Below are 23,703 nucleotides of genomic sequence, written 5' to 3' on the forward strand. Positions count from 1 at the left end.
AATGCTTGTAAGTAGCTTAAGGCACTTTCAAAGGAAAGTGATTTTCTCTGGAAGGACAGCATTTAGAAAGTGAAGCAACACTCCATTCACTTAGCACAGTGAATTGATGTGTTGGAACAGACTGCTTCTCTTTCAGAGAAACAGATGTGAGTTTCTTATGAATGCTTGTAAGTAGCTTAAGGTACTTTCAAAGGAAAGTGATTTTCTCTGAAAGGACAGCATTTAGAAAGTGAAGCAACACTCCATTCAACTCGCACAGTGAATTGATGTGTTGGAACAGACTGCTTCTCTTTCAGAGAAACGCATTTGAATTTCTGTTAAATGCTTGTAAGTAGCTTAAGTCACTTTCAAAGGAAAGTGATTTTCTCTGAAAGGACAGCATTTAGAAAGTGAAGCAACACTCGATTCACTTTGCACAGTGAATCGAAGTGTTGGAACAGACTGCTTCTCTTTCAGAGAAACAGATGTGAGTTTCTTGTGAATGCTTGTATGTAGCTTAAGGCAGTTTCAAAAGAGAGTGATTTTCTCTAAAAGGAGAGCATTTCGAAAGTGAAGCTACACTCCATTCACTTCGCACAGTGAATTGAAGTGTTGGAACAGACTGCTTCTCTTTCAGAGAAACAGATGTGAGTTTCTTGTGAATGCTTGTAAGTTGCTTAAGGCAGTTTCAAAAGAGAGTGATTTTCTCAAAAAGAGAGCATATAGATAGTGAAGCAACACTCCATTCACTTCGCACAGTGAATTGAAGTGTTGGAAAAGACTGCTTCTCTTTCAGAGGAAAGCATGTGAATACCTGTTGAATGCTTGTAAGTAGCTTAAGGCATTTTCAAAGGAAAGTGACTTTCTTTGAAAGGACAGCATTTAGAAAGTGAAGCAACACTCCATTCAATTCGCACAGTGAATTGAAGTGTAGGAACAGACTGCTTCTCTTTCAGAGAAACAAATGTGAGTTTCTTGTGAAAGCTTGTAAGTAGTTTAAGGCAGTTTCAAAAGAGAGTGATTTTCTCTAAAAGGAGAGCATTTAGAAAGTGAAGCAACACTCCACTCACTTCGCACAGTGAATTGAAGTGTTGGAACAGACTGCTTCTCATTCAGAAAAGTGCTTGTGAGTTTCTTGTGAATGCGTGTAAGTAGCTTAAGGCACTTTCAAAGAAAGTGATTTTCTCTGAAAGGACAGCATTTAGAAATTGAAGCAGCACTCCATTCACTTCGCACAGTGAATTGAAGTGTTGGAACAGACTGCTTCTCTTTCAGAAAAATGCATGTGAGTATTTTGTGAATGCATGTAAGTAGCTTAAGGCACTTTCAAAGGAAAGTGATTTTCTCTGAAAGGACAGCATTTAGAAAGTGAAGCAACACTCCATTCACTTCGCACAGTGAATTGAAGTGTTGGAAAAGACTGCTTCTCTTTCAGAGAAACGCATGTGAATTTCTGTCAAATGCTTGTAAGTAGCTTAAGGCACTTTCAAAGGAAAGTGATTTTCTCTGAAAGGACAGCATTTAGAAAGTGAAGCAACACTCCATTCACTTCGCACAGTGAATTGGAGTGTTGGAACAGACTACTTATCTTTCAGAAAACAGATGTGAGTTTATTGTGAATTCTTGTAAGTAGCTTATGGCAGTTTCAAAAGAGAGTGATTTACTCTAAAAGGAGAGCATTTAGAAAGTGAAGCAACACTCCATTCACTTCGCACCGTGAATTGAAGGGTTGGAACAGACTGCTTCTCTTTCAGAAAAATGCATGTGAGTTTCTTGTGAATGCTTGTAAGTAGCTTAAGGCACTTTCAAAGGAAAGTGATTTTCTCTGAAAGGACAGCATTTAGAAAGTGAAGCAACACTCCATTCACTTCGCACAGTGAATTGAAGTGTTGAAATAGACTGCTTCTCTTTCAGAGAAACGCATGTGAATTTCTATTAAAAGCTTGTAAGTAGCTTAAGGCACTTTCAAAAGAAAGTGATTTTCTCTGAAATGACAGCATTTAGAAAGTGACGCAACACTCCATTCACTTCGCACAGTGAATTGAAGTGTTGGAACAGACTGCTTCTCTTTCAGAAAAATGCTTGTGAGTTTCTTGTGAATGCGTGTATGTAGCTTAAGGCACGTTCAAAGGAAATTGATTTTCTCTGAAAGGACAGCATTTAGAAAGTGAAGCAACACTCCATTCACTACGCGCAGTGAATTGAAGTGTTGGAACAGACTACTTCTCTTTCAGAGAAACGGATGTAGGTTTTTTGTGAATGCTTGTAAGTATCTTAAGGAACTTTCAAAGGAAAGTGATTTTCTCTGAAAGGACAGCATTTAGAAAGTGAAGCAACACTCCATTCACTTCGCACAGTGAATTGAAGTGCTGGAACAGACTGCTTCTCTTTCAGAAAAATGCATGTGAGTTTCTTGTGAATGCGTGTAAGTAGCTTAAGGCACTTTCAAAGGAAAGTGATTTTCTCTGAAAGGACATCATTTAAAAAGTGAAGCAACACTCCATTCACTACGCACAGTGAATTGAAGGGTTGGAACAGACTGCTTCTCTTGAAGAGAAACGCATGTGAATTTCTGTTGAATGCTTGTAAGTAGCTTAAGGCACTTTTAAAGGAAAGTGATTTTCTCTGAAAGGACAGCATTTAGAAAGTGAAGCAACACTCCATTCACTTCGCACAGTGAATTCAAGTGTTGGAACAGACTGCTTCTCTTTCAGAGAAACAGATGTGAGTTTCTTGTGAATGCTTGTTAGTAGCTTAAGGCACTTTAAAAGGAAAGTGATTTTCTCAGAAAGGTTATAGTTTAGAAAGTTAAGCAACACTCCATTCACTACGCACAGTGAATTGAAGTGTTGGAATAGACTACTTCACTTTCAGAGAAACGGATGTGAGTTTTTTGTGAATGATTGTAAGTAGCCTAAGGCACTTTCAAAGGAAAGTGATTTTCTCTGAAAGGACAGCACTTAGAAAGTGAAGAACCACTCCATTCACTTCGCACAGTGAATTGAAGTGTTAGAACAGACAGCTTCTCTGTCAGAGAAATGCATTTGAGTTTCCTGTGAATGCTTGTAAGAAGCTTAAGGCACTTTCAAAGGAAAGTGATTATCTCTGAAACTACAGCATTTAGAATGTGAAGGAACACTCCATTCACTTCGCACAGTGAATTGAAGTGTTGGAACAGATTGCTTCTCTTTCAGAGAAAGAGATGTAAGTTTCTTGTGAATGCTTGTATGTAGCTTAAGGCACTATCAAAGGAAAGAGATTTTCTCTGAAAGGACATAGTTTAGAAAGTTAAGCAACAGTCCATTCACTACTCACAGTGAATTGAAGTGTTGGAACAGACTGCTTCTCTTTCAGAGAAACGGATGTGAGGTGAGTTTTTTGTGAATGCTTGTAAGTAGCTTAAGGCACTTTCAAAAAAAGTGATTTTCTATGGAAGGACAGCATTTAGAAAGTGAAGCAACACTCCATTCACTTAGCACAGTGAATTGATGTGTTGGAACAGACTGCTTCTCTTTCAGAGAAACAGATGTGAGTTTCTTATGAATGCTTGTAAGTAGCTTAAGGCACTTTCAAAGGAAAGTGATTTTCTCTGAAAGGACAGCATTTAGAAAGTGAAGCAACACTCCATTCAACTCGCACAGTGAATTGATGTGTTGGAACAGACTGTTTCTCTTTCAGAGAAACGCATTTGAATTTCTGTTGAATGCTTGTAAGTAGCTTAAGTCACTTTCAAAGGAAAGTGATTTTCTCTGAAAGGACAGCATTTAGAAAGTGAAGCAACACTCGATTCACTTTGCACAGTGAATCGAAGTGTTGGAACAGACTGCTTCTCTTTCAGAGAAACAGATGTGAGTTTCTTGTGAATGCTTGTATGTAGCTTAAGGCAGTTTCAAAAGAGAGTGATTTTCTCTAAAAGGAGAGCATTTCGAAAGTGAAGCTACACTCCATTCACTTCGCACAGTGAATTGAAGTGTTGGAACAGACTGCTTCTCTTTCAGAGAAACAGATGTGAGTTTCTTGTGAATGCTTGTAAGTTGCTTAAGGCAGTTTCAAAAGAGAGTGATTTTCTCAAAAAGAGAGCATATAGATAGTGAAGCAACACTCCATTCACTTCGCACAGTGAATTGAAGTGTTGGAAAAGACTGCTTCTCTTTCAGAGGAAAGCATGTGAATATCTGTTGAATGCTTGTAAGTAGCTTAAGGCATTTTCAAAGGAAAGTGACTTTCTTTGAAAGGACAGCATTTAGAAAGTGAAGCAACACTCCATTCAATTCGCACAGTGAATTGAAGTGTAGGAACAGACTGCTTCTCTTTCAGAGATACAAATGTGAGTTTCTTGTGAAAGCTTGTAAGTAGTTTAAGGCAGTTTCAAAAGAGAGTGATTTTCTCTAAAAGGAGAGCATTTAGAAAGTGAAGCAACACTCCACTCACTTCGCACAGTGAATTGAAGTGTTGGAACAGACTGCTTCTCATTCAGAAAAGTGCTTGTGAGTTTCTTGTGAATGCGTGTAAGTAGCTTAAGGCACTTTCAAAGAAAGTGATTTTCTCTGAAAGGACAGCATTTAGAAATTGAAGCAGCACTCCATTCACTTCGCACAGTGAATTGAAGTGTTGGAACAGACTGCTTCTCTTTCAGAAAAATGCATGTGAGTATTTTGTGAATGCATGTAAGTAGCTTAAGGCACTTTCAAAGGAAAGTGATTTTCTCTGAAAGGACAGCATTTAGAAAGTGAAGCAACACTCCATTCACTTCGCACAGTGAATTGAAGTGTTGGAAAAGACTGCTTCTCTTTCAGAGAAACGCATGTGAATTTCTGTCAAATGCTTGTAAGTAGTTTAAGGCACTTTCAAAGGAAAGTGATTTTCTCTGAAAGGACAGCATTTAGAAAGTGAAGCAACACTCCATTCACTTCGCACAGTGAATTGGAGTGTTGGAACAGACTACTTATCTTTCAGAAAACAGATGTGAGTTTATTGTGAATTCTTGTAAGTAGCTTAAGGCAGTTTCAAAAGAGAGTGATTTACTCTAAAAGGAGAGCATTTAGAAAGTGAAGCAACACTCCATTCACTTCGCACAGTGAATTGAAGTGTTGGAACAGACTGCTTCTCTTTCAGAAAAATGCTTGTGAGTTTCTTGTGAATGCGTGTATGTAGCTTAAGGCACGTTCAAAGGAAATTGATTTTCTCTGAAAGGACAGCATTTAGAAAGTGAAGCAACACTCCATTCACTACGCGCAGTGAATTGAAGTGTTGGAACAGACTACTTCTCTTTCAGAGAAACGGATGTAGGTTTTTTGTGAATGCTTGTAAGTAGCTTAAGGAACTTTCAAAGGAAAGTGATTTTCTCTGAAAGGACAGCATTTAGAAAGTGAAGCAACACTCCATTCACTTCGCACAGTGAATTGAAGTGCTGGAACAGACTGCTTCTCTTTCAGAAAAATGCATGTGAGTTTCTTGTGAATGCGTGTAAGTAGCTTAAGGCACTTTCAAAGGAAAGTGATTTTCTCTGAAAGGACATCATTTAGAAAGTGAAGCAACACTCCATTCACTACGCACAGTGAATTGAAGGGTTGGAACAGACTGCTTCTCTTGAAGAGAAACGCATGTGAATTTCTGTTGAATGCTTGTAAGTAGCTTAAGGCACTTTTAAAGGAAAGTGATTTTCTCTGAAAGGACAGCATTTAGAAAGTGAAGCAACACTCCATTCACTTCGCACAGTGAATTCAAGTGTTGGAACAGACTGCTTCTCTTTCAGAGAAACAGATGTGAGTTTCTTGTGAATGCTTGTTAGTAGCTTAAGGCACTTTAAAAGGAAAGTGATTTTCTCAGAAAGGTTATAGTTTAGAAAGTTAAGCAACACTCCATTCACTACGCACAGTGAATTGAAGTGTTGGAATAGACTACTTCACTTTCAGAGAAACGGATGTGAGTTTTTTGTGAATGATTGTAAGTAGCCTAAGGCACTTTCAAAGGAAAGTGATTTTCTCTGAAAGGACAGCATTTAGAAAGTGAAGCAACACTCCATTCACTTCGCACAGTGAATTGAAGTGTAGGAACAGACTGCTTCTCTTTCAGAGAAACGCATGTGAGTTTCTTGTGAATGCTTGTAAGTAGCTTAAGGCACTTTTAAAGGAAAGTGATTTTCTCTGAAAGGACAGCGTTTGGAAAGTGAAGCAACACTCCATTCACTTCGCACAAAGAATTGAAATGTTGGAACAGACAGCTTCTCTTTCAGAGAAACGCATTTGAGTTTCCTGTGAAGGCTTGTAAGTAGCTTAAGGCACTTTCAAAGGAAAGTGATTTTCTCTGAAACTACAGCATTTAGAATATGAAGGAACACGCCATTCACTTCGCACAGTGAATTGAAGTGTTGGAACAGACTGCTTCTCTTTCAGAGAAACAGATGTGAGTTTCTTGTGAATGCTTGCAAGTAGTTTTAGGCAGTTTCAAAAGAGAGTGATTTTCTCTAAAAGGAGAGCATTTAGAAAGTGAAGCAACACTCCATTCACTTCGCACAGTGAATTGAAGTGTTGGAACAGACTGCTTCTCTTTCAGAGGTAGGCATGTGTTTTTCTGTTGAATGCTTGCAAGTAGCTTAAGGCACTTTCAAAGGAAAGTGATTTTCTCTGAAAGGACAGCATTTAGAAAGTGAAGCAACACTCCATTCACTTCGCACAGTGAATTGAAGTGTAGGAACAGACTGCTTCTCTTTCAGAGAAACAGATGTGAGTTTCTTGTGAATGCTTGTAAGTAGCTAAAGGCAGTTTCAAAAGAGAGTGATTTTCTATAAAAGGAGAGCATTTAGAAAGTGAAGCAACACTCCATTCACTTCGCACAGTGAATTGAAGTGTTGGAAAAGACTGCTTCACTTTCAAAAAAATGCATGTGAGTTTCTTGTAAATGCGTGTAAGTAGCTTAAGGCACTTTCAAAGGAAAGTGATTTTCTCTGAAAGGACAGCATTTAGAAAGTGAAGCAAAACTCCATTCACTTCGAACTGTGATTTGAAATGTTGGAACAGACTGCTTCTATTTCAGAGAAACGCATGTGAATTTCTGTTGAATGCTTGTAAGTAGCTTAAGGCACTTTTAAAGGAAAGTGATTTTCTCTGAAAGGACAGCATTTAGGAAGTGAAGCAACACTCCATTCACTTCGCACAGTGAATTGAAGTGTTAGAATAGACAGCTTCTCTTTCTGAGAAACGCATTTGAGTTTCCTGTGAATGCTTGTAAGTAGCTTAAGGCACTTTCAAAGGAAAGTGATTTTCTCTGAAACTACAGCATTTAGAATGTGAAGGAACACTCCATTCATTTCGCACAGTGAATTGAAGTGTTGGAACAGAATGCTTCTCTTTCAGAGAAAAAGATGTGAGTTTCTTGTGAATGCTTGTATGTACTTAAGGCACTTTCAAAGGAAAGTGATTTTCTCTGAAAGGACAGCATGTAGAAAGTGAAGCAACACTCCATTCACTTCGCACAGAGAATTGAAGTGTTGGAAGAGACTGCTTCTCTTTCAGAGAAACACATGTGAATTTCTGTTGAATGCTTGTATGTAGCTTAAGGCACTTTCAAAGGAAAGTGATTATTTCTGAAAGGACAGCATTTAAAAAGTGAAGCAACACTCCATTCACTTAGCACAGTGAATTGAAGTGTTGGAACAGACTGCTTCTCTTTCAGAGAAACACATGTGAATTTCTGTCAAATGCTTGTAAGTTGCTTAGGGCACTTTCAAAGGAAAGTGATTTTCTCTGAAAGGACAGCATTTAGAAAGTGAAGCAACACTCCATTCACTTCGCACAAGAATTGAAGTGTTGGAACAGACTGCTTCTCTTTCATAAAAAAAGATGTGAGTTTCTTGTGAATGCTTTTAAGTAGCTTAAGGCAGTTTCAAAAGAGAGTGATTTTCTCTTAAAGGAGAGCATTTAGAAAGTGAAGCAACACTCCATTAACTTCGCACAGTGAATTGAAGTGTTGGAACAGACTGCTTCACTTTCAGAGAAACAGATGTGAGTTTCTTATGAATGCTTGTAAGTAGCTTAAGGCACTTTCAAAGGAAAGTGATTTTCTCTGAAAGGACAGCATTTAGAAAGTGAAGCAACACTCCATTCACTTCGCACAGTGAATTGAAGTGTTGGAAAAGACTGCTTCTCTTTCAGAGAAACGCATGTGAATTTCTGTCAAATGCTTGTAAGTAGCTTAAGGCACTTTCAAAGGAAAGTGATTTTCTCTGAAAGGACAGCATTTAGAAAGTGAAGCAACACTCCATTCACTTCGCACAGTGAATTGAAGTGTTGGAACAGACTACTTCTCTTTCAGAAAACAGATATGAGTTTATTGTGAATTCTTGTAAGTAGCTTAAGGCAGTTTCAAAAGAGAGTGATTTACTCTAAAAGGAGAGCATTTAGAAAGTGAAGCAACACTCCATTCACTTCGCACCGTGAATTGAAGGGTTGGAACAGACTGCTTCTCTTTCAGAAAAATGCATGTGAGTTTCTTGTGAATGCTTGTAAGTAGCTTAAGGCACTTTCAAAGGAAAGTGATTTTCTCTGAAAGGACATCATTTAGGAAGTGAAGCAACACTCTATTCACTACGCACAGTGAATTGAAGTGTTGGAACAGACTACTTCTCTTTCAGAGAAACGGATGTAGGTTTTTTGTGAATGCTTGTAAGTAGCTTAAGGCACTTTCAAAGGAAAGTGATTTTCTCTGAAAGGACAGCTTTTAGAAAGTGAAGCAACACTCCATTCACTTCACACAGTGAATTGAAGTGCTGGAACAGACTGCTTCTCTTTCAGAAAAATGCATGTGAGTTTCTTTTGAATGCGTGTAAGTAGCTTAAGGCACTTTCAAAGGAAAGTGATTTTCTCTGAAAGGACATCATTTAGAAAGTGAAGCAACACTCCATTCACTACGCACAGTGAATTGAAGTGTTGGAACAGACTGCTTCTCTTGAAGAGAAACGCATGTGAATTTCTGTTGAATGCTTGTAAGTAGCTTAAGGCACTTTTAAAGGAAAGTGATTTTCTCTGAAAGGACAGCATTTAGAAAGTGAAGCAACACTCCATACACTTCGCACAGTGAATTCAAGTGTTGGAACAGACTGCATCTCTTTCAGAGAAACAGATGTGAGTTTCTTGTGAATGCTTGTTAGTACCTTAAGGCACTTTAAAAGGAAAGTGATTTTCTCAGAAAGGATATAGTTTAGAAAGTTAAGCAACACTCCATTCACTACGCACAGTGAATTGAAGTGTTGAAATAGATTACTTCACTTTCAGAGAAACGGATGTGAGTTTTTTGTGAATGATTGTAAGTAGCCTAAGGCACTTTCAAAGGAAAGTGATTTTCTCTGAAAGGACAGCATTTAGAAAGTGAAGCAACACTCCATTCACTTCGCACAGTGAATTGAAGTGTAGGAACAGACTGCTTCTCATTCAGAGAAACGCATGTGAGTTTCTTGTGAATGCTTGTAAGTAGCTTAAGGCACTTTTAAAGGAAAGTGATTTTCTCTGAAAGGACAGCGTTTGGAAAGTGAAGCAACACTCCATTCACTTCGCACGATGAATTGAAGTGTTGGAACAGACAGCTTCTCTTTCAGAGAAACGCATTTGAGTTTCCTGTGAAGGCTTGTAAGTAGCTTAAGGCACTTTCAAAGGAAAGTGATTTTCTCTGAAACTACAGCATTTAGAATATGAAGGAACACGCCATTCACTTCGCACAGTGAATTGAAGTGTTGGAACAGACTGCTTCTCTTTCAGACAAACAGATGTGAGTTTCTTGTGAATGCTTGCAAGTAGTTTTAGGCAGTTTCAAAAGAGAGTGATTTTCTCTAAAAGGAGAGCATTTAGAAAGTGAAGCAACACTCCATTCACTTCGCACAGTGAATTGAAGTGTTGGAACAGACTGCTTCTCTTTCAGAGGAAGGCATGTGATTTTCTGTTGAATGCTTGCAAGTAGCTTAAGGCACTTTCAAAGGAAAGTGATTTTCTCTGAAAGGACAGCATTTAGAAAGTGAAGCAACACTCCATTCACTTCGCACAGTGAATTGAAGTGTAGGAACAGACTGCTTCTCTTTCACAGAAACAGATGTGAGTTTCTTGTGAATGCTTGTAAGTAGCTAAAGGCAGTTTCAAAAGAGAGTGATTTTCTATAAAAGGAGAGCATTTAGAAAGTGAAGCAACACTCCATTCACTTCGCACAGTGAATTGAAGTGTTGGAAAAGACTGCTTCACTTTCAAAAAAATGCATGTGAGTTTCTTGTAAATGCGTGTAAGTAGCTTAAGGCACTTTCAAAGGAAAGTGATTTTCTCTGAAAGGACAGCATTTAGAAAGTGAAGCAAAACTCCATTCACTTCGAACTGTGATTTGAAATGTTGGAACAGACTGCTTCTATTTCAGAGAAACGCATGTGAATTTCTGTTGAATGCTTGTAAGTAGCTTAAGGCACTTTTAAAGGAAAGTGATTTTCTCTGAAAGGACAGCATTTAGGAAGTGAAGCAACACTCCATTCACTTCGCACAGTGAATTGAAGTGTTGGAAAAGACTGCTTCTCTTTCAGAGAAACGCATGTGAATTTCTGTCAAATGCTTGTAAGTAGCTTAAGGCACTTTCAAAGGAAAGTGATTTTCTCTGAAAGGACAGCATTTAGAAAGTGAAGCAACACTCCATTCACTTCGCACAGTGAATTGAAGTGTTGGAACAGACTACTTCTCTTTCAGAAAACAGATATGAGTTTATTGTGAATTCTTGTAAGTAGCTTAAGGCAGTTTCAAAAGAGAGTGATTTACTCTAAAAGGAGAGCATTTAGAAAGTGAAGCAACACTCCATTCACTTCGCACCGTGAATTGAAGGGTTGGAACAGACTGCTTCTCTTTCAGAAAAATGCATGTGAGTTTCTTGTGAATGCTTGTAAGTAGCTTAAGGCACTTTCAAAGGAAAGTGATTTTCTCTGAAAGGACATCATTTAGGAAGTGAAGCAACACTCTATTCACTACGCACAGTGAATTGAAGTGTTGGAACAGACTACTTCTCTTTCAGAGAAACGGATGTAGGTTTTTTGTGAATGCTTGTAAGTAGCTTAAGGCACTTTCAAAGGAAAGTGATTTTCTCTGAAAGGACAGCTTTTAGAAAGTGAAGCAACACTCCATTCACTTCACACAGTGAATTGAAGTGCTGGAACAGACTGCTTCTCTTTCAGAAAAATGCATGTGAGTTTCTTTTGAATGCGTGTAAGTAGCTTAAGGCACTTTCAAAGGAAAGTGATTTTCTCTGAAAGGACATCATTTAGAAAGTGAAGCAACACTCCATTCACTACGCACAGTGAATTGAAGTGTTGGAACAGACTGCTTCTCTTGAAGAGAAACGCATGTGAATTTCTGTTGAATGCTTGTAAGTAGCTTAAGGCACTTTTAAAGGAAAGTGATTTTCTCTGAAAGGACAGCATTTAGAAAGTGAAGCAACACTCCATACACTTCGCACAGTGAATTCAAGTGTTGGAACAGACTGCATCTCTTTCAGAGAAACAGATGTGAGTTTCTTGTGAATGCTTGTTAGTACCTTAAGGCACTTTAAAAGGAAAGTGATTTTCTCAGAAAGGATATAGTTTAGAAAGTTAAGCAACACTCCATTCACTACGCACAGTGAATTGAAGTGTTGAAATAGATTACTTCACTTTCAGAGAAACGGATGTGAGTTTTTTGTGAATGATTGTAAGTAGCCTAAGGCACTTTCAAAGGAAAGTGATTTTCTCTGAAAGGACAGCATTTAGAAAGTGAAGCAACACTCCATTCACTTCGCACAGTGAATTGAAGTGTAGGAACAGACTGCTTCTCATTCAGAGAAACGCATGTGAGTTTCTTGTGAATGCTTGTAAGTAGCTTAAGGCACTTTTAAAGGAAAGTGATTTTCTCTGAAAGGACAGCGTTTGGAAAGTGAAGCAACACTCCATTCACTTCGCACGATGAATTGAAGTGTTGGAACAGACAGCTTCTCTTTCAGAGAAACGCATTTGAGTTTCCTGTGAAGGCTTGTAAGTAGCTTAAGGCACTTTCAAAGGAAAGTGATTTTCTCTGAAACTACAGCATTTAGAATATGAAGGAACACGCCATTCACTTCGCACAGTGAATTGAAGTGTTGGAACAGACTGCTTCTCTTTCAGACAAACAGATGTGAGTTTCTTGTGAATGCTTGCAAGTAGTTTTAGGCAGTTTCAAAAGAGAGTGATTTTCTCTAAAAGGAGAGCATTTAGAAAGTGAAGCAACACTCCATTCACTTCGCACAGTGAATTGAAGTGTTGGAACAGACTGCTTCTCTTTCAGAGGAAGGCATGTGATTTTCTGTTGAATGCTTGCAAGTAGCTTAAGGCACTTTCAAAGGAAAGTGATTTTCTCTGAAAGGACAGCATTTAGAAAGTGAAGCAACACTCCATTCACTTCGCACAGTGAATTGAAGTGTAGGAACAGACTGCTTCTCTTTCACAGAAACAGATGTGAGTTTCTTGTGAATGCTTGTAAGTAGCTAAAGGCAGTTTCAAAAGAGAGTGATTTTCTATAAAAGGAGAGCATTTAGAAAGTGAAGCAACACTCCATTCACTTCGCACAGTGAATTGAAGTGTTGGAAAAGACTGCTTCACTTTCAAAAAAATGCATGTGAGTTTCTTGTAAATGCGTGTAAGTAGCTTAAGGCACTTTCAAAGGAAAGTGATTTTCTCTGAAAGGACAGCATTTAGAAAGTGAAGCAAAACTCCATTCACTTCGAACTGTGATTTGAAATGTTGGAACAGACTGCTTCACTTTCAGAGAAACAGATGTGAGTTTCTTATGAATGCTTGTAAGTAGCTTAAGGCACTTTCAAAGGAAAGTGTTTTTCTCTGAAAGGACAGCATTTAGAAAGTGAAGCAACACTCCATTCACTTCGCACAGTGAATTGATGTGTTGGAACAGACTACTTCTCTTTCAGAGAAATGCATATGAGTTTTTTGTGAATGCTTTTATGTATCTTAAGGCACTTTCAAAAGAAAGTGATTTTCTCTGAAATGACTGCATTTAGAAAGTGAAGCAACACTCCATTCACTTTGCACAGTGAATTGAAGTGTTGGAACAGACTAAGTCTCTTTCAGAAAAATGCATGTGAGTTTCTTGTGAATGCTTGTAAGTAGCTTAAGGCACTTTCAAAGGAAAGTGATTTTCTCTGAAAGGACAGCATTTAGAAAGTGAAGCAACACTCCAATCACTTCGCACAGTGTATTGAAGTTTTGGAACAGACTGCTTCTCTTTCAGAGAAACAGATGTGAGTTTCTCGTGAATGCTTGTTTGTATCTTAAGGCAGTTTCAAAAGAGAGTGATTTTCTCTAAAAGGAGAGCATTTTTAAAGTGAAGCTACACTCCATTCACTTCGCACAGTGAATTGAAGTGTAGGAACAGACTGCTTCTCTTTCAGAGAAACAGATGTGAGTTTCTTGTGAATGCTTGTAAGTAGCTAAAGGCAGTTTCAAAAGAGAGTGATTTTCTCTAAAAGGAGAGCATTTAGAAAGTGAAGCAACACTCCATTCACTTCGCACAGTGAATTGAAGTGTTGGAAAAGACTGCTTCACTTTCAAAAAAATGCATGTGAGTTTCTTGTAAATGCGTGTAAGTAGCTTAAGGCACTTTCAAAGGAAAGTGATTTTCTCTGAAAGGACAGCATTCAGAAAGTGAAGCAAAACTCCATTCACGTCGAACTGTGATTTGAAATGTTGGAACAGACTGCTTCTATTTCAGAGAAACGCATGTGAATTTCTGTTGAATGCTTGTAAGTAGCTTAAGGCACTTTTAAAGGAAAGTGATTTTCTCTGAAAGGACAGCATTTAGGAAGTGAAGCAACACTCCATTCACATTGCACAGTGAATTGAAGTGTTAGAATAGACAGCTTCTCTTTCAGAGAAACGCATTTGAGTTTCCTGTGAATGCTTGTAAGTAGCTTAAGGCACTTTCAAAGGAAAGTGATTTTCTCTGAAACTACAGCATTTAGAATGTGAAGGAACACTCCATTCATTTCGCACAGTGAATTGAAGTGTTGGAACAGATTGCTTCTCTTTCAGAGAAAAAGATGTGAGTTTCTTGTGAATGCTTGTATGTACTTAAGGCACTTTCAAAGGAAAGTGATTTTCTCTGAAAGGACAGCATGTAGAAAGTGAAGCAAAACTCCATTCACTTCGCACAGAGAATTGAAGTGTTGGAAGAGACTGCTTCTCTTTCAGAGAAACACATGTGAATTTCTGTTGAATGCTTGTATGTAGCTTAAGGCACTTTCAAAGGAAAGTGATTATTTCTGAAAGGACAGCATTTAAAAAGTGAAGCAACACTCCATTCACTTCGCACAGTGAATTGAAGTGTTGGAACAGACTGCTTCTCTTTCAGAGAAACACATGTGAATTTCTGTCAAATGCTTGTAAGTTGTTTAGGGCACTTTCAAAGGAAAGTGATTTTCTCTGAAAGGACAGCATTTAGAAAGTGAAGCAACACTCCATTGACTTCGCACAGTGAATTGAAGTGTTGGAACAGACTGCTTCTCTTTCAGAAAAAAAGATGTGAGTTTCTTGTGAATGCTTGTAAGTAGCTTAAGGCAGTTTCAAAAGAGAGTGATTTTCTCTTAAAGGAGAGCATTTAGAAAGTGAAGCAACACTCCATTAACTTCGCACAGTGAATTGAAGTGTTGGAACAGACTGCTTCACTTTCAGAGAAACAGATGTGAGTTTCTTATGAATGCTTGTAAGTAGCTTAAGGCACTTTCAAAGGAAAGTGATTTTCTCTGAAAGGACAGCATTTAGAAAGTGAAGCAACACTCCATTCACTTTGCACAGTGAATTGATGTGTTGGAACAGACTGTTTCTCTTTCAGAGAAATGCATGTGAGTTTTTTGTGAATGCTTTTATGTATCTTAAGGCACTTTCAAAAGAAAGTGATTTTCTCTGAAAGGACTGCATTTAGAAAGTGAAGCAACACTCCATTCACTTTGCACAGTGAATTGAAGTGTAGGAACAGACTACGTCTCTTTCAGAAAAATGCGTGTGAGTTTCTTGAGAATGCTTGTAAGTTGATTAAGGCACTTTCAAAGGAAAGTGATTTTCTCTGAAAGGAAAACATTTAGAAAGTGAAGCAACACTCCATTCACTTCGCACAGTGAATTGAAGTGTTGGAACAGACTGCTTCTCTTTCAGAAAACAGATGTGAGTTTATTGTGAATTCTTGTAAGTAGCTTAAGGCAGTTTCAAAAGAGAGTGATTTACTCTAAAAGGAGAGCATTTAGAAAGTGAAGCAACACTCCATTCACTTCGCACCGTGAATTGAAGGGTTGGAACAGACTGCTTCTCTTTCAGAAAAATGCATGTGAGTTTCTTGTGAATGCGTGTAAGTAGCTTAAGGCACTTTCAAAGGAAAGTGATTTTCTCTGAAAGGACATCATTTAGAAAGTGAAGCAACACTCCATTCACTACGCACAGTGAATTGAAGTGTTGGAACAGACTGCTTCTCTTGAAGAGAAGCGCATGTGAATTTCTGTTGAATGCTTGTAAGTAGCTTAAGGCACTTTTAAAGGAAAGTGATTTTCTCTGAAAGGACAGCATTTAGATAGTGAAGAAACACTCCATTCACTTCGCACAGTGAATTCAAGTGTTGGAACAGACTGCTTCTCTTTCAGAGAAACAGATGTGAGTTTCTTGTGAATGCTTGTTAGTAGCTTAAGGCACTTTAAAAGGAAAGTGATTTTCTCAGAAAGGATATAGTTTAGAAAGTTAAGCAACACTCCATTCACTACGCACAGTGAATTGAAGTGTTGAAATAGACTACTCCACATTCAGAGAAACGGATGTGAGTTTTTTGTGAATGATTGTAAGTAGCCTAAGGCACTTTCAAAGGAAAGTGATTTTCTCTGAAAGGACAGCATTTAGAAACTGAAGCAACACTCCATTCACTTCGCACAGTGAATTGAAGTGTAGGAACAGACTGCTTCACTTTCAGAGAAACGCATGTGAGTTTCTTGTGAATGCTTGTAAGTAGCTTAAGGCACTTTCAAAGGAAAGTGATTTTCTCTGAAAGGACAGCATTTAGAAAGTGAAGCAACACTCCATTCACTTCGCACAGTGAATTGATGTGTTGGAACAGACTGCTTCTCTTTCAGAGAAATGCATATGAGTTTTTTGTGAATGCTTTTATGTATCTTAAGGCACTTTCAAAAGAAAGTGATTTTCTCTGAAATGACTGCATTTAGAAAGTGAAGCAACACTCCATTCACTTTGCACAGTGAATTGAAGTGTTGGAACAGACTAAGTCTCTTTCAGAAAAATGCATGTGAGTTTCTTGTGAATGCTTGTAAGTAGCTTAAGGCACTTTCAAAGGAAAGTGATTTTCTCTGAAAGGACAGCATTTAGAAAGTGAAGCAACACTCCAATCACTTCCCACAGTGTATTGAAGTGTTGGAACAGACTGCTTCTCTTTCAGAGAAACAGATGTGAGTTTCTCGTGAATGCTTGTTTGTATCTTAAGGCAGTTTCAAAAGAGAGTGATTTTCTCTAAAAGGAGAGCATTTTTAAAGTGAAGCTACACTCCATTCACTTCGCACAGTGAATTGAAGTGTTGGAACAGACTGCTTCTCTTTCAGAGAAACAGATGTGAGTTTCTTGTGAATGCTTGTAAGTTGCTTAAGGCAGTTCCAAAAGAGTGATTTTCTCTAAAAGGAGAGCATATAGAAAGTGAAGCAACACTCCATTCACTTCGCACAGTGAATTGAAATGTTGGAACAGACTACTTCCCTTTGAGAAAAATGCATGTGAGAATATGAAGGAACACGCCATTCACTTCGCACAGTGAATTGAAGTGTTGGAACAGACTGCTTCACTTTCAGACAAACAGATGTGAGTTTCTTGTGAATGCTTGCAAGTAGTTTTAGGCAGTTTCAAAAGAGAGTGATTTTCTCTAAAAGGAGAGCATTTAGAAAGTGAAGCAACACTCCATTCACTTCGCACAGTGAATTGAAGTGTTGGAACAGACTGCTTCTCTTTCAGAGGTAGGCATGTGTTTTTCTGTTGAATGCTTGCAAGTAGCTTAAGGCACTTTCAAAGGAAAGTGATTTTCTCTGAAAGGACAGCATTTAGAAAGTGAAGCAACACTCCATTCACTTCGCACAGTGAATTGAAGTGTAGGAACAGACTGCTTCTCTTTCAGAGAAACAGATGTGAGTTTCTTGTGATTGCTTGTAAGTAGCTAAAGGCACTTTCAAAGGAAAGTGATTTTCTCTGAAACTACAGCATTTAGAATGTGAAGGAACACTCCATTCATTTCGCACTGTGAATTGAAGTGTTGGAACAGATTGCTTCTCTTTCAGAGAAAAAGATGTGAGTTTCTTGTGAATGCTTGTATGTACTTAAGGCACTTTCAAAGGAAAGTGATTTTCTCTGATAGGACAGCATGTAGAAAGTGAAGCAACACTTCATTCACTTCGCACAGAGAATTGAAGTGTTGGAAGAGACTGCTTCTCTTTCAGAGAAACACATGTGAATTTCTGTTGAATGCTTGTATGTAGCTTAAGGCACTTTCAAAGGAAAGTGATTATCTCTGAAAGGACAGCATTTAAAAAGTGAAGCAACACTCCATTCACTTCGCACAGTGAATTGAAGTGTTGGAACAGATTGCTTCTCTTTCAGGGAAACACATGTGAATTTCTGTCAAATGCTTGTAAGTAGCTTAGGGCACTTTCAAAGGAAAGTGATTTTCTCTGAAAGGACAGCATTTAGAAAGTGAAGCAACACTCCATTCACTTCGCACAGTGAATTGAAGTGTTGGAACAGACTGCTTCACTTTCAGAGAAACAGATGTGAGTTTCTTATGAATGCTTGTAAGTAGCTTAAGGCACTTTCAAAGGAAAGTGATTTTCTCTGAAAGGACAGCATTTAGAAAGTGAAGCAACACTCCATTCACTTCGCACAGTGAATTGATGTGTTGGAACAGACTGCTTCTCTTTCAGAGAAATGCATATGAGTTTTTTGTGAATGCTTTTATGTATCTTAAGGCACTTTCAAAAGAAAGTGATTTTCTCTGAAATGACTGCATTTAGAAAGTGAAGCAACACTCCATTCACTTTGCACAGTGAATTGAAGTGTTGGAACAGACTAAGTCTCTTTCAGAAAAATGCATGTGAGTTTCTTGTGAATGCTTGTAAGTAGCTTAAGGCACTTTCAAAGGAAAGTGATTTTCTCTGAAAGGACAGCATTTAGAAAGTGAAGCAACACTCCATTCACTTCGCACAGTGAATTGGAGTGTTGGAACAGACTACTTATCTTTCAGAAAACAGATGTGAGTTTATTGTGAATTCTTGTAAGTAGCTTAAGGCAGTTTCAAAAGAGAGTGATTTACTCTAAAAGGAGAGCATTTAGAAAGTGAAGCAACACTCCATTCACTTCGCACAGTGAATTGAAGTGTTGGAACAGACTGCTTCTCTTTCAGAAAAATGCTTGTGAGTTTCTTGTGAATGCGTGTATGTAGCTTAAGGCACGTTCAAAGGAAATTGATTTTCTCTGAAAGAACAGCATTTAGAAAGTGAAGCAACACTCCATTCACTACGCGCAGTGAATTGAAGTGTTGGAACAGACTACTTCTCTTTCAGAGAAACGGATGTAGGTTTTTTGTGAATGCTTGTAAGTAGCTTAAGGAACTTTCAAAGGAAAGTGATTTTCTCTGAAAGGACAGCATTTAGAAAGTGAAGCAACACTCCATTCACTTCGCACAGTGAATTGAAGTGCTGGAACAGACTGCTTCTCTTTCAGAAAAATGCATGTGAGTTTCTTGTGAATGCGTGTAAGTAGCTTAAGGCACTTTCAAAGGAAAGTGATTTTCTCTGAAAGGACATCATTTAGAAAGTGAAGCAACACTCCATTCACTACGCACAGTGAATTGAAGGGTTGGAACAGACTGCTTCTCTTGAAGAGAAACGCATGTGAATTTCTGTTGAATGCTTGTAAGTAGCTTAAGGCACTTTTAAAGGAAAGTGATTTTCTCTGAAAGGACAGCATTTAGAAAGTGAAGCAACACTCCATTCACTTCGCACAGTGAATTCAAGTGTTGGAACAGACTGCTTCTCTTTCAGAGAAACAGATGTGAGTTTCTTGTGAATGCTTGTTAGTAGCTTAAGGCACTTTAAAAGGAAAGTGATTTTCTCAGAAAGGTTATAGTTTAGAAAGTTAAGCAACACTCCATTCACTACGCACAGTGAATTGAAGTGTTGGAATAGACTACTTCACTTTCAGAGAAACGGATGTGAGTTTTTTGTGAATGATTGTAAGTAGCCTAAGGCACTTTCAAAGGAAAGTGATTTTCTCTGAAAGGACAGCATTTAGAAAGTGAAGCAACACTCCATTCACTTCGCACAGTGAATTGAAGTGTAGGAACAGACTGCTTCTCTTTCAGAGAAACGCATGTGAGTTTCTTGTGAATGCTTGTAAGTAGCTTAAGGCACTTTTAAAGGAAAGTGATTTTCTCTGAAAGGACAGCGTTTGGAAAGTGAAGCAACACTCCATTCACTTCGCACAAAGAATTGAAATGTTGGAACAGACAGCTTCTCTTTCAGAGAAACGCATTTGAGTTTCCTGTGAAGGCTTGTAAGTAGCTTAAGGCACTTTCAAAGGAAAGTGATTTTCTCTGAAACTACAGCATTTAGAATATGAAGGAACACGCCATTCACTTCGCACAGTGAATTGAAGTGTTGGAACAGACTGCTTCTCTTTCAGAGAAACAGATGTGAGTTTCTTGTGAATGCTTGCAAGTAGTTTTAGGCAGTTTCAAAAGAGAGTGATTTTCTCTAAAAGGAGAGCATTTAGAAAGTGAAGCAACACTCCATTCACTTCGCACAGTGAATTGAAGTGTTGGAACAGACTGCTTCTCTTTCAGAGGTAGGCATGTGTTTTTCTGTTGAATGCTTGCAAGTAGCTTAAGGCACTTTCAAAGGAAAGTGATTTTCTCTGAAAGGACAGCATTTAGAAAGTGAAGCAACACTCCATTCACTTCGCACAGTGAATTGAAGTGTAGGAACAGACTGCTTCTCTTTCAGAGAAACAGATGTGAGTTTCTTGTGAATGCTTGTAAGTAGCTAAAGGCAGTTTCAAAAGAGAGTGATTTTCTATAAAAGGAGAGCATTTAGAAAGTGAAGCAACACTCCATTCACTTCGCACAGTGAATTGAAGTGTTGGAAAAGACTGCTTCACTTTCAAAAAAATGCATGTGAGTTTCTTGTAAATGCGTGTAAGTAGCTTAAGGCACTTTCAAAGGAAAGTGATTTTCTCTGAAAGGACAGCATTTAGAAAGTGAAGCAAAACTCCATTCACTTCGAACTGTGATTTGAAATGTTGGAACAGACTGCTTCTATTTCAGAGAAACGCATGTGAATTTCTGTTGAATGCTTGTAAGTAGCTTAAGGCACTTTTAAAGGAAAGTGATTTTCTCTGAAAGGACAGCATTTAGGAAGTGAAGCAACACTCCATTCACTTCGCACAGTGAATTGAAGTGTTAGAATAGACAGCTTCTCTTTCTGAGAAACGCATTTGAGTTTCCTGTGAATGCTTGTAAGTAGCTTAAGGCACTTTCAAAGGAAAGTGATTTTCTCTGAAACTACAGCATTTAGAATGTGAAGGAACACTCCATTCATTTCGCACAGTGAATTGAAGTGTTGGAACAGAATGCTTCTCTTTCAGAGAAAAAGATGTGAGTTTCTTGTGAATGCTTGTATGTACTTAAGGCACTTTCAAAGGAAAGTGATTTTCTCTGAAAGGACAGCATGTAGAAAGTGAAGCAACACTCCATTCACTTCGCACAGAGAATTGAAGTGTTGGAAGAGACTGCTTCTCTTTCAGAGAAACACATGTGAATTTCTGTTGAATGCTTGTATGTAGCTTAAGGCACTTTCAAAGGAAAGTGATTATTTCTGAAAGGACAGCATTTAAAAAGTGAAGCAACACTCCATTCACTTAGCACAGTGAATTGAAGTGTTGGAACAGACTGCTTCTCTTTCAGAGAAACACATGTGAATTTCTGTCAAATGCTTGTAAGTTGCTTAGGGCACTTTCAAAGGAAAGTGATTTTCTCTGAAAGGACAGCATTTAGAAAGTGAAGCAACACTCCATTCACTTCGCACAAGAATTGAAGTGTTGGAACAGACTGCTTCTCTTTCAGAAAAAAAGATGTGAGTTTCTTGTGAATGCTTTTAAGTAGCTTAAGGCAGTTTCAAAAGAGAGTGATTTTCTCTTAAAGGAGAGCATTTAGAAAGTGAAGCAACACTCCATTAACTTCGCACAGTGAATTGAAGTGTTGGAACAGACTGCTTCACTTTCAGAGAAACAGATGTGAGTTTCTTATGAATGCTTGTAAGTAGCTTAAGGCACTTTCAAAGGAAAGTGATTTTCTCTGAAAGGACAGCATTTAGAAAGTGAAGCAACACTCCATTCACTTCGCACAGTGAATTGAAGTGTTAGAAAAGACTGCTTCTCTTTCAGAGAAACGCATGTGAATTTCTGTCAAATGCTTGTAAGTAGCTTAAGGCACTTTCAAAGGAAAGTGATTTTCTCTGAAAGGACAGCATTTAGAAAGTGAAGCAACACTCCATTCACTTCGCACAGTGAATTGAAGTGTTGGAACAGACTACTTCTCTTTCAGAAAACAGATATGAGTTTATTGTGAATTCTTGTAAGTAGCTTAAGGCAGTTTCAAAAGAGAGTGATTTACTCTAAAAGGAGAGCATTTAGAAAGTGAAGCAACACTCCATTCACTTCGCACCGTGAATTGAAGGGTTGGAACAGACTGCTTCTCTTTCAGAAAAATGCATGTGAGTTTCTTGTGAATGCTTGTAAGTAGCTTAAGGCACTTTCAAAGGAAAGTGATTTTCTCTGAAAGGACATCATTTAGGAAGTGAAGCAACACTCTATTCACTACGCACAGTGAATTGAAGTGTTGGAACAGACTACTTCTCTTTCAGAGAAACGGATGTAGGTTTTTTGTGAATGCTTGTAAGTAGCTTAAGGCACTTTCAAAGGAAAGTGATTTTCTCTGAAAGGACAGCTTTTAGAAAGTGAAGCAACACTCCATTCACTTCGCACAGTGAATTGAAGTGCTGGAACAGACTGCTTCTCTTTCAGAAAAATGCATGTGAGTTTCTTTTGAATGCGTGTAAGTAGCTTAAGGCACTTTCAAAGGAAAGTGATTTTCTCTGAAAGGACATCATTTAGAAAGTGAAGCAACACTCCATTCACTACGCACAGTGAATTGAAGTGTTGGAACAGACTGCTTCTCTTGAAGAGAAACGCATGTGAATTTCTGTTGAATGCTTGTAAGTAGCTTAAGGCACTTTTAAAGGAAAGTGATTTTCTCTGAAAGGACAGCATTTAGAAAGTGAAGCAACACTCCATACACTTCGCACAGTGAATTCAAGTGTTGGAACAGACTGCATCTCTTTCAGAGAAACAGATGTGAGTTTCTTGTGAATGCTTGTTAGTAGCTTAAGGCACTTTAAAAGGAAAGTGATTTTCTCAGAAAGGATATAGTTTAGAAAGTTAAGCAACACTCCATTCACTACGCACAGTGAATTGAAGTGTTGAAATAGATTACTTCACTTTCAGGGAAACGGATGTGAGTTTTTTGTGAATGATTGTAAGTAGCCTAATGCACTTTCAAAGGAAAGTGATTTTCTCTGAAAGGACAGCATTTAGAAAGTGAAGCAACACTCCATTCACTTCGCACAGTGAATTGAAGTGTAGGAACAGACTGCTTCTCATTCAGAGAAACGCATGTGAGTTTCTTGTGAATGCTTGTAAGTAGCTTAAGGCACTTTTAAAGGAAAGTGATTTTCTCTGAAAGGACAGCGTTTGGAAAGTGAAGCAACACTCCATTCACTTCGCACGATGAATTGAAGTGTTGGAACAGACAGCTTCTCTTTCAGAGAAACGCATTTGAGTTTCCTGTGAAGGCTTGTAAGTAGCTTAAGGCACTTTCAAAGGAAAGTGATTTTCTCTGAAACTACAGCATTTAGAATATGAAGGAACACGCCATTCACTTCGCACAGTGAATTGAAGTGTTGGAACAGACTGCTTCTCTTTCAGACAAACAGATGTGAGTTTCTTGTGAATGCTTGCAAGTAGTTTTAGGCAGTTTCAAAAGAGAGTGATTTTCTCTAAAAGGAGAGCATTTAGAAAGTGAAGCAACACTCCATTCACTTCGCACAGTGAATTGAAGTGTTGGAACAGACTGCTTCTCTTTCAGAGGAAGGCATGTGATTTTCTGTTGAATGCTTGCAAGTAGCTTAAGGCACTTTCAAAGGAAAGTGATTTTCTCTGAAAGGACAGCATTTAGAAAGTGAAGCAACACTCCATTCACTTCGCACAGTGAATTGAAGTGTAGGAACAGACTGCTTCTCTTTCACAGAAACAGATGTGAGTTTCTTGTGAATGCTTGTAAGTAGCTAAAGGCAGTTTCAAAAGAGAGTGATTTTCTATAAAAGGAGAGCATTTAGAAAGTGAAGCAACACTCCATTCACTTCGCACAGTGAATTGAAGTGTTGGAAAAGACTGCTTCACTTTCAAAAAAATGCATGTGAGTTTCTTGTAAATGCGTGTAAGTAGCTTAAGGCACTTTCAAAGGAAAGTGATTTTCTCTGAAAGGACAGCATTTAGAAAGTGAAGCAAAACTCCATTCACTTCGAACTGTGATTTGAAATGTT

Source organism: Myodes glareolus, chromosome 14 (assembly GCF_982192425.1).
Source record: "Myodes glareolus chromosome 14, mMyoGla1.1, whole genome shotgun sequence".
NCBI classification, from domain to species: Eukaryota; Metazoa; Chordata; class Mammalia; order Rodentia; family Cricetidae; genus Myodes; species Myodes glareolus.